The sequence below is a fragment of the Symphalangus syndactylus genome, chromosome 6 (assembly GCF_028878055.3).
Source record: "Symphalangus syndactylus isolate Jambi chromosome 6, NHGRI_mSymSyn1-v2.1_pri, whole genome shotgun sequence".
NCBI classification, from domain to species: domain Eukaryota; kingdom Metazoa; phylum Chordata; class Mammalia; order Primates; family Hylobatidae; genus Symphalangus; species Symphalangus syndactylus.
The window spans coordinates 79,831,695-79,844,126 of record NC_072428.2 but is presented as its reverse complement, the minus strand read 5'-3'; positions in this window follow the sequence as shown (position 1 = coordinate 79,844,126).

Sequence of the window (12,432 nt, the reverse complement as noted above, 5' to 3'; positions counted from 1 at the left end):
AGTTACTGGACTTCTTTAAAAGTCTGTTTCCTCATCTCTTAAAGAGATGTAGTAAACGTACTCAAAAGGTTCTTGTGAGGTTTAAAGCTCTTGAAACAATGTCTGGCACAACATGTGCAATAAATGTTATCTTTTTTGGCTTTTATTTTAATACATTCATTTTAGAATACAAGAGAGGGAAAAAAACCCAAACTCTTAAATGTGCTTATTGGTGTTTTGGATTTGATTTTTTTTTTTTTTTTTTTTTTTTGGTAGAGATGGGCTGTTGCTTTGTTGCCCACGTTGGTTTCAACTCCTGGACTCAAGTGATTCTCCCACCTTGGCCTCCCAAAGTGCTGTGATTACAGGCATGAGCCACCACACCTGGCCTGGTTTGAGTTTTAATTCAGTCTTTTTGTAGAGTTTAGGCCTAGGGAGAGGTATGTGTATTTAGTTTCTAGTATTGTTAACCTATTGAGGATGAACATCAGTAACCAGTGATCAAGAGGAAGAATTGTCCTCAGCAGTAATGACATTAGTGTCACTGGTTTATAATGCTGCCACTCTTCAAAATGCAACTGAAGCCATTTAAGATTCGAACAGTTTAAGATGTTTCTCTGATGGCAAGGGTTTCACTGTTTCATCTTTATCCACATCCAATATAAGCAAATGATACTTAAGTGGGGAGGAACCCTCAATAATTCTTACATATAAAAGCCAGAAAAAAGGGGGATCTCTGCAAGAACAAAAGTAATCAAAGAACTTCCATCTGACCATCTGCTAACTGCCCTCTTTCTCCCTAATATACACACCACAGGAGCTTAACAAGTGTCAGTGTCTCAGTAGAATAATTTAGAGCTACTACCAGGAGTGAAATTAAGAGTGCCAGGCAGGAAAGGAAGGATAGGCTGAGAAAAACTTTTAAAAGCTGTAAATATTTTTTAAAGGTATAGGGTAGGAGTTGAGCCAAGCAATTGAGCCACTTACTTAAAGACAGTAAGAAACAAAGAGGAGATAATAGGGAAATTCACTGGTTTTGTTCTATCTTTTAAATCTTTCCCAGCACATTGCTAATATGATGCGTATCAAAAATATGAATACCTGTTAAGACATAAGTGTGTAGAGTTTGAGTTTCATGCTTAGAGAGAGAGAGAGAAGTCTAGATAAAAAGAAAAAAAAAAGGAAATCATATACAACCCAAAAAAGTACATAGCCATTGAGGGGGCTTGGGTAGGGTGGGGAAGAGTTTTGAAGATGTGTGTTTGAACATCTACTTGACCAACAGTTAACCTCCGAAGCTCAATGTCTATTTATAAAATAGGGATTAAAAATACCAAACATTTATTATGCACCATGTGTGCCAGAAATATTAATACCTACCCTATCTCATAGAGCAGTTGTAAAGATTACATTTTAAAATTTTGCATTGTAAAGATCAAATAGGAAATTTGTAAATATCTTACATAGAAGCATATAAATAACTATAAAAGATCCTCCTATGATTTAGCCACTGGTCCAGACTCAGGGCGGGTCACTGCCACACCACCATTTCTTTGTTACTGCCATTTGACTCACTTGAACTGATCCAGCTTACAGAGAACAAGAACATCAATCAGTTCTGTTTACTTAGCATTCTCTTTGTCCAAAATTATTTTCATTTACCTGTGAACATAACTGTAACCCTACACCCTTGCTACCCAAAGGGTGGTCCAAGGACCAGCAGTGTTGGCATCGCCTGGGAGCTTGTTAAGAATGCAGACTCTGAGGCTTCTCCCCAAACCTGCTGAACCAGAATCTGTGTTTTAACTAGATCTGCAGGCAATTTGTATACACATTAAAGTTTGAGAAACACTGTTCTACACAAAGCCCTATATGAGGTAAATAAGCTTGATGCTATACTGGACATTTTGGAATCAACAGGTGAATTGGTGATATTTCCTAACCACAAGCTTAGTTTTCTCATTGCATTATAGCAGACCCCTCAGTATGAGTCTCCTATGTACAGATCTTATCTCTTAGAGTCACTATGATGTATTGTTGTTCAAAGGAAATTTTGTCTCTTCAACTTCCTCACTCTCAGTATTATCTACACATCTGCTCCAGCCTTAGACACTCATCTCTGGGGGTAGTTTTCTTCAGCTGTCTCCTTGCGTTTTTGCTTTTCCCTCCTCGGGCAGGGTATCTTGTTTCTACCCCAAACATTCTCTCTCCTTTCTTAAAAACTGTAAAGACTTCCTTTAATAGTTTGCTATGGCTGCCATAACAAAGTCCTGCAAACTGAGTAACTTAAACAACAAATATTAATTATCTCACAAATCTGGAGGCTAGAAGTATGAGATCAAAGTGTCTGTTGGCAGGGCCATATTCCCTCTGAAGATGTTAGGGAAGGGTCTGTTCTAAACCTCCTAGCTTCTGGTAGTTCCTTGACTTGCAGATGCGTCATCCCAATATCTGCCTTCAGCTTCAGATGGCGTTCTCCCTGTGTGTGTGTGTGTGTGTGTGTGTGTCCAAATTTCCCCTTTTTCTAAGGACACCAGTCATACTAGGTTTGGGGCCCACTCTACTCTAGTATAATCTCATCTTTAATTACATCTGCAGTGATCCTATTTCCAAACAAAGTCACATGCAGAGGTGTTGGGGCTTGAGATTTCAACATATGGTTTCCTGAGGAACACAGTTAACTCCTAACACTTCCTCTTGAAGCTAGTACAAGGATTGTGAAGTACTTGAAACAACTCCGTTTGTTCATATAACTCCCAACTCAGGATTTCGCAGTATAAAATCATAATATTTCGCATGGGCAAAGTAGGTGGGAATATTTGCTTCTTATTAGTGTGGAATTACTGTTGTGTGACTCCAAGTGTTGCCCACATCTTCCTAGCATGCCTGCTGTGCTGCTGGCTTATAATGTGAGCTTGTCTATGGAAAGAATGATTCCTGAGAGCATCAAGCTAAGTATGCACTGATAAGTAGTGAGATAAAAATGCCCTTCCCTTCATAGCCGCAAATCTAAAAGCTATCCATCTTTCAAGGCTAATGTTGTCTTATGAATTCCAATGTCTACCATTTTATTGAGTCCTTAAGTAGCTTGGTATTACATGGCTCAAGTGACAGAGCTGGGGTTTTTACCCAGACATTTCTAACAGTAAAGTCCATACCCTTCCCATTCCTTTCTGCTCACCCCGCTGTATTTGACTCCACCCCAATCACTCAATGTACTATTCCTTTTTTTGCACTGCTCTAAAGAAATACCCAAGATGGGGTAATTTATAAGGAAAAGAGGTTTAATTGATTCACAGTCTGCATGGCTGGGGAGGCCTCAGTAAACTTATAATCATGGTGGAAGGGGAAGCAGGTAAGTCTTACATGGGTAGCAGAACAGAGAGAGAAGCACGAAGGAGGAGCTTCCAAACATTTATAAAACCATAACTCACTCACTATCACAAGCACAGCATGGGAAAAACCACCCCCATGATCCAGTCACGTCCCTCCTTTGACACATGGGAATTGCAGGTCCCTCCCTCAACATGTGGGGATTACAATTCGAGGTGAGATTTGGGTGGGGATGCAGAGCCAAAGCATATCACTCAATAAGTATTTAGTGAGTTCTTGTGTGAACAGTGGTCTATGCTATATGTGTTTCTCTTCTAGCCAGCTGTGATCTGTATGTATCCTGAACTTTCTCTGCTAAACTTTAATCACACCTTCTAGCTTGAAGGAAATCGCATCTCTACGGGGCTAGAACAATAGGTAGTCCTCAGTAAATATCTGATGAACAAATGAAAGAATGTATGTACTCACAAATAATAGACTGTTTTTCAGATCCATGTCCTGATTATTGTAGTATGATCTAGCTTAAAAAATAATTCTGGGCTTTAATTCATTGGCTAGTAGGGAGGCCTTTTCCACTATATGTCTGGTGTGATTAAACTTTGTGCCTGGTGTACCCTCTTTTACTTGACTTGTTCCTATTGAGTGGCACCTGATGACCCAATTTTGAAGTCAGATCAGTTGCATATGGTCTTATCACCATTTCAGTCATGCACCACCCGTTACAGAATCACCTTTTCTGGAGCTCCTGGAGGCCTCTCCAGCATGTTCCGTCTCCCTCACACCATGTCTGTGGGTTCCATATTTGGGTTCATGTTGACCTTTCTCCATTAGATAAAGCCCTTATCCTACTTCTGTTAGTTGAAATCTCATCTCCAGTAATACTTACCAAGTTTCAAGCTTCTATTCTGCCCCTGCCTCTTCACCCACTTTCTTTTTCTCTCCCCTCCTATCTTTGCTCCGAAGACTTCGCTATTGGGATTTCACTTTTGGGATTTTCCCCAAGCTCTCTGATAGGGATCTATGCATCCTGCACATTCTCTCCTCAGCTTTATTAAAGAGCTAAGGACTTCACAATCTAATGTCATCAAGCCACCAGGCCCAGGTCAGAAGAGGAGTGTACCTTTTCAGTAAATGTCCCTCTTTCACCTTCAACCCTAGTCACGGCACACCATTCTCAGGAAGACCTAAATAACAAACAAAACCATACACATTTTGCTGAGAGCAGAGTTATCACCATCATGCCCATTCTACAGATGACAAAATTCACGCTCAAAAAGACTAAATAGGTTGCCTGTTATTACTCATCTTGTCAACCACAAGAGGAGCACTCAATCCCTGGTCTTTTGACTCAAAATCTAAGGGTCTTTTTGCCAGCACAAATGCATATTAACATGTTAAAAAGAGTCACCTTTTGGGCTAGGAAATTTTGCATTCCTTTCCTTCAAGAACAGTAGGTTCCAGGCCAGGCACAGTGGCTCACATCTGTAATTCCAGCACTTTGGGAGGCCAAGGCAGGCAGATCACTTGAGCTCAGGAGTTTGAGACCAGCCTGGGCAACATAGTGAAACCTTATCTCTACTAACAATAAAAAAAGAATTAGCTGGGTGTGGTGGCATGTGCCTGTGGTCCCAATTACTTAAGAGGCTGAGACGGAAGGATCGCTGGAGCCCAGTAGGTAGAGGCTGCAGTGAGCTGTGATCATGCCACTGCACTCCAAGTTTTTGAGACCCTGTCTCAAAAAAAAAAAAAAGCTATGTTCTAGTTTTATGACATCCACCTCTGTTCTAAAGTATGACTCCTAGATAAACATTTATGATTTCTGAGGGAGCAGGGGGAGCATTTTTGGAATCTGTTCCTTCTGCTCCTCACCCCTGAGATAGCCACGGGCCCCCTTGATGATATGGCTAGCCTCTCATGGCCTCTCCTGACCCTCATCTACTCTGAGTCTCATCCCTCAGGCTAGCTAGTTCAGGCTGAAGGATTCAGTTAGACTACTCTTCCTAGGTGCATGTTTGCGTTTTAAGAAAGCCATTCAAAGCCTTAATATAAGGAAGCAAGCAACGGGCCAGTTTAGGCACTGTCCTGCCTTTACATGGTAGTGACAAGGCCGGTAGTAGGAGATGCGGCAAATACCTCAGATGAATCCTTTATGGGTATTTTCTTGCAATTCCAGTTGGAAAAAAAGTGACAGAAATTATAATGTCTGCCACTAGGGGGCGGATTAGCCAAATTTTGGAATATTTGTGGGCGAGTGAGAAGACTCAGAAATTTTTTCTTTTCCTATTCTCACAAATTCCCCTGCATCAGACAAGAGGAGACCAGCATCACCAGAAATAGGAAAAAGCAAAGGCAGCAGCATTGCTACTGGCAAGAGCAGGGTGCCCCATTGTCATCCTCTCGAAATGTGTTAGCGCACGAGGGTAGCACACCCGGGTAACAACAGCCTGGTATTCAGTACCTGTTACGTGTCAGGCACTGTGCTAGGCACTTTACCTACATTGTCTTCCTTGATCCACACAGCAATCTTCTGAGGCAGATTTTTCAAATCATTATTTTACCAGTGAAGGAACAGGCTCGTGAAGGTTAAATACATTGCTCGAAAGCAAGCAGCTAATACGTGGCAGAGTTGGGATTTGTATTGCTATTTGTGGGGAGTGGTAGATGGGTTAAGGACGAAGTCTTGAAAGGGATTGATGTTAAGTCACCATTCAAAGCCTCTAACAGAGCTTCAGCGAGAAGCACCGCCTGTCTTAGGCAGTGGCTGTAAGGAGAGAAAAGAGTTTTAAGCATATTATGTGTGTCTATTGTAAAAAATAATATGGAATATCATAAAGAAGAAAGCAGAAACTATCTTCAAATCTTATGTAGATAAAGCACTTTTAATCATTTTTAGTCAGTACTTGCCTATGCTGGTTTTTGTTTTGTTTCGTTTTGCTTTTTATTGTTCATGCATTACCATGTAAATAAATATAGAATCTTCACTAACAATTTTAATGTTTGTGTTTTGTTCTTTTGTACTTAAACCTCTTAAATTACTTACCCAGTACCTACTGATAAACTTTTTATTAATTTTCAGGTTTTTTACCACTATAAACAATTGTGTAATAAATTCTTTGTGTTTGCTTCTTTCCAAGGTATCTTCTCTTTTATTTATTGGATCCCATCCTATCTCCCTTAATCAAACATTTGTCCCTGTTTTTCCTTTGCCGTTTTTCCTCTCTCTGCTATACTATTTCTTTAGCAAACAGATATGAGATAATAACTTCCATCTCATTAAAAAAAATTTTCTTTGGGCCGGGCATGGTAGCTCACACCTGTAATCCCAACACTTTGGGAGGCTGAGGCGAGCAGATCACTTGAGGCCAGGAGTTTGAGACCAGCCTGGCCAACATGGTGAAATCCCGTCTCTACTAAAAAAAAAAACACAAAAATTAGCTGGGTGTGGTTGTGCACACCTGTAATTCCAGCTACTTGGGAGGCTGAGGCAGGAGAATTGCTTGACTCCAGGAGGCGGAGATTGCAGTGAGCCGAGACTGCGCCACTGCACTGCAGCCTGGGCAACAGAACGAGACTACATCTTTAAAAAAAAAAAAAAAATTTTCTTTGATGTCACTCCAACTCCAGCCCATTTTCTTGTTTCCTTAGACACCTAGAATGCTTGACAGAGTTGTTTACTCTTATCAGCCTTGCATCATCTTTTCTTGCTTCTCCTAAACCCACTCCATCAGGTTTTGTCCACATTCCTCCACACATAGTTCTTGCCAAGATCACCATGACCTCCATGTTGTCAAGCCCTTGGTTTGTCCTCCAACTTCATCTTCCTTGACCTCTGAACAGCACTTGACACCTGATCATTACTTGTTGGAATTCGTTTGCCTTCCAGGACACCACCCTCTAGGAGGCTCTCCTATTTTATTGGCCACTGCTCTTCAGTCCCTTTTGTCTGTTTCTCCTCGTCTTCCTGACCTCCAAATCTTGGACTATCGTGGAGTTCCATTCTCGGAACTTTTTTGTTCCTTACCTACATTTGTTCCTTAGGTGATCTCGTCTGGACTCAGGACTAAATCCCAGCATTCTACTCCCACATATATATCTCCAAGCTAGACCTTTCCCTGAACTCCAGATTCATAACCCAACTGCTTGCCTAACATCTCTACTTGGATGTCTAAGACACATCTCAAACTTGACAAGTGGAAAGCCCTTGATTTTTCTGAGTCTACCTCACCCAAATTTTCTTCCTCGGGCTTCCCCATCTCAATAAATATAATACTAACAAGCTGCAAATCTCAGAATCATCCTTGACTCCTTTCTTTTACAACTCACATCTGTATCGTGAGGAAATCCTGATGGCTGTATCTTCAAAACGTATCTAGAACTCAACCACTTTCAGCCACCTCCACTGTCCTCTCCCCCATCATATCTTATCTGGATTATCATGGCTTCCAAGTGGCTTTTCGGCTTACTAAGAAGTCAGAGGGTCTTTACAAATTCAAGTAATCGTTCATCACTGCTTTGCCTAGGGCTCTCTGGTTCTGCCTGTCTCATTGAAAGTAAACCTCACGGTCTTACTATGGCTGACAATGCCTTGCATTATCTCAGAGCACTGTCCCTCAGCCCCATCCAGCCTGCTTCAGTTTCCACCCTCCCTCACTCTGCTCCAGTCTCACCAGCCTCCTTGCTGATTCTTAGACACACCAACATGCTCCCATCTCCGCACCTGTTGTTCCCTCACTTGGAATCATCTCTTCATGGGTATCTCTATGTCTTGTTTCCCTGGTTCCTTCAAGTCTCTTCTCAAATGTGTCCTTAACAGAGAGTTCTTTCCTAATCACCCTGTAGGAGCAGGACATTCCATCTTCTCTTGCCCTGACCATTCTCACCACCAACACTACCACCACTACCACCACTACCCACCCACCCACACATACACCTCCCCACCATACACACACACTTTTTGTCATTTGTCTCCCTTGACTATAATGAATGCTTCTTTGCTTATTTTGTTGTTGGCCCAGTAAAGAATATCCCTAACGCCTAATCTAATGCCTTGCACATATAAGAGCTCAACAAATATCTGTTGGATGAAATAATGAATATTCATCTTCTAGTGTAGTTATCTTTTCATGATAGGCTTTTAGGAGTGGGATTACTGACACCAAGGGTATGAATATTAAAGACATATTCGACACATTCAACAATTTATGTTCCCATCAACAGAGTACTATTGACCCAACTCAAAATATTTGCCTATTAGATTACTAAAGATGAAAAAGTATTGACAAAACCTATCAACTTTGTCAATACTTTTCATCTTTAGTAGTCTGATAGGCAAATATTTACATTTTAGGATTATTTGAATGTTTTTCTGTGTATATTTCTTGACCATTTATATATATCATTTGTGTGAATTCCTAGATTATATTCTTTGTCCACTTTTCTATTGCAATTATTTCCTGTACTGACTTGTTCTTTCTGCATTAAATCTTTGTTTAAATTGCCATTTTTTTCAGTTTAGCATTTGTCTTTTCATCTTATTTTTGGTGTTTTTGCCAAAAAGAAGATAAATTTTTAATGCAAATTTATTCATTTTTCCCGTGTAGTTTTTGATTTATCCAATAAGAACATAGTTATGTGAATGAATATTTGAATATTGAGCCTGCTCAGGCTTTCTTGGTAATGTTTGTTAAGCATATTCTTTCATTGGAGGTAAATGTCTTGATAAAGTTTTATATCATGAGTCTAGGTAGAAGGAGGTGGTACAGCACTACATGACCCATCAAACATATAGTCCCATGAATCTGGGGAGTAGGAATGCTATACCAAGGCAAAGTGACATGAAGCCAATTACTTGGGGAGTTCAGGGAAGGGTGAGCTGACACAGTTGTTAAACATCTATATGTAAAGCGGGTACCAGAGGGAGAACATTGTGTAGCTCCTGGAGACTGTGCTCTCACAAGGTTCTGCTCCAAGGAGAGATACATAAATGAACACAACTACACAGGTTCTGGAGAAACAGAAAAGTTTACACTGACAGGCTTCTCAGACAGTAGAACCATATATCCAACAGCAATTTCCCTTGTTTCCTCAGCAGTATTGACTGACATATATCACCACTAATTGGTGCTATACATAAGCACAGCTAAGGCAGCTGTCTCCCCCTCATCCCCCCGTGTATCAGGCACTAAAGATGTCCTCAGAAGCAGAAACAATACTTTCTCGTCCCAGTATAAATGGGATGAGTTAGGGTAGTGCTTTCCATCCATTGTCCTACAGATGGGTTAAGGTGTACTGACATATTTATTCCTGGTAAACATGGCTGCTGGTAGAGGCCCTGGGTGGCCTGAATCCCCAACCCTTACTCCTCAAAGTACTGTTTGTGGACTAGCAGCATGGACATCTTCTGGGAGTTTCAGAATCTGCAGTGTCACAGATGTCCAGGTGATTTGCCGGGAAGTTCAGAAGCTGTGCCCAAAACAATTGACTCTGGTTTTGAACAACACCATCATTTAATTCCACTTCAATGTATTATCATTCTTTGTTTCTTGATTGTGAGAACATTTGGAGAGCACTGATTATTATAATCAGACGTAGGAAAATGATCAAATAATGCGGTTGCTGCTATTGTTTTTTAAATTTCTCTATTTTCTGGAAAAGTATGGACACTATTTATCACTTGATTTTGTGGGCTTTGTAGCCCTCTCTAATTGTTCACATGTAATATAAAGCTTGCCCCTTCTTAATGAGACTGTGAGATCTTAAAGAACAAGGACTATTTTCTTATAACCCTTCCTTATAATTTTTTAATACCGTAAAGTGGTGTTGTGCAAACTTTGCATAGGAATCACTGTGGGGAAGGTATCTTGTTAAAAATGCAGATTCTTATTCAGTAGCTCTGAGATTTGGCATGTCAAGCAAGCTCTCAGGTGATGCTGATACTGATGGTCCACGGACCACACTTTGAGCAGCAAGGTTGTAGGGTATTCATTTTATTCTCACAATGTGTTTATGAGGTAGGTGAGTTTGATATTATCCACATTTTATAGATGAGGTACCTGAGGAACAGGAAATTAAAGTCATGCCCAAGATCCCATAGCTAGTAAGTGATGGAGTTGGATTTCCCGTGGCGTTTGCCTCTTATAACCCATTCTTCCTTTGCACAGTAAAGGATAGAAGGGCAATGGATACTGGCCCTACAATTGCTAGAGGCTCCAGAGCAGCCTGGGGTCTAAGGCAAAAATTTTTTATCTCCTCTTTGGATGGCCATGACTCAGATAGTGTGTTTTAGACTGGCATTATGGTGAATAAGAGTTTTGTACCAGGGGGACATTTGGACACTCTCTCAGTGGCTACAAAATAAGTTTTACCCAAGATACTTATTACTTTACATCTATCTATCCTGGATCACTTGTAGCACTTTAAAAACATAGATTCCTGGGCTCCACTGAGAAGATACCAAATCAGCATCTTCAGAGACAGGCGTTCAGGCATCTGCATTTTTTTCATTTAAAATTTTTTAAGAGACGGGGTCTTGCTATGTTGCCCAGGCTGGTCTTGAGCTTCTGGGTTTAAGTGATCCTCGCACCTCAGATGTGCCACCACACCTGGCTTGGCATCTGCATTTTTCAAAGCACCACATGTGATTCTAATGGATGATGAAGGTTTCCTAAAAATCACTGCACACTCTCTCTTTCCATCTTCGCCAAGCTGAATTGTGGAAGAGCTAATGATTATTAAAACTTACTGTAGGCCTGCTAATTGCTCAATGTGTGGATACAGGACCAGCAGCACTGGCTTTACTAGGAAGCTTGCTACAAGAAGAATCTCGGCCGGGCGCGGTGGCTCACGCTTGTAATCCCAGCACTTTGGGAGGCCGAGGCGGGCGGATCACGAGGTCAGGAGATCGAGACCACGGTGAAACCCCGTCTCTACTAAAAATACAAAAAAAAATTAGCCGGGCGTGGTGGCGGGCGCCTGTAGTCCCAGCTACTCGGAGAGGCTGAGGCAGGAGAATGGCGTGAACCCGGGAGGCGGAGCTTGCAGTGAGCCGAGACTGCGCCACTGCACTCCAGCCTGGGCGACAGAGCGAGACTCCGTCTCAAAAAAAAAAAAAGAAGAATCTCAGGCCCCAACTCACATCCACTGCATCAGAATGTGCATTTTACCAAGATCCCCAGGTGATTTCTATGCACACAGAGTTTGAGAAGCACTGCTTTACATGCATAATCTCGTTTCACCTTATCTTTCCAACAAATTCCAAGGTAATTTTTCAGATGTGTGGGTGTTGAGGTCTAGGGAAGTTAAGTAATCTGCTACTAAGAATTCAAAATTGGCTCCACCTGAATCTAGAACCCACGTTCTTAACAAATATATCAGTGATTCGCACAATTTAGTATATAGAAGATTTACCTAGGGAGCTTATTAACAATATTGATTCCTGAGCTTTCTCCCTGAAGTTCTGATCCAACCCATCTGAGGCAGAGCCCAGAAATCAGCATTTTAACCCTTCCATCCCAGGAACTTCGAGGGAGGTGACCGCAGAACACAATTTGCAAAGCACTGGCACTTTATTATATTTACTGAAAGTACTTTTGGGGAGAGAACTACCCTATATTTTCAAAGCACTTCAAAATGAGAGCTTGACTGATAGTAATAAAGATTTTTTTTATTTTTTATTTTTTACTTTTTTACCAAATTCTGGATTGAGATCCCCTAGGCACCTCTGGATCTAATCCCAAGCTTTGGGAGAAAGCGTGAAGGAGGCCAGGTAAGGTAAAGACCCAGATCTGTTCGAGAATAAACCCAAAAGCTTATTTTTCACACTTTCCAAAACTTAATACAGGCAGGGATGTTGGTTACCTTTTAAAAATTTTATTAGATTTCATGTATAATTTAAATCACTGGGTGGCTGTAACTCCTGCTAATAAATTGTGTACACCCTGAACACAATAAAAATCAGCTGGTACAGCAGAATGGGTCTGTTCAGTGCTGAACCCCTAAGGGCATGACAAAGTTAAAAAGGGATGAACGATAACTAGCCACAGAGGTGCAGGATCTCTCTTCTTGAATTTTGTTTCAACAAAATACATTTTTAAAACATGTTTTGTTTGACATAACACTCCT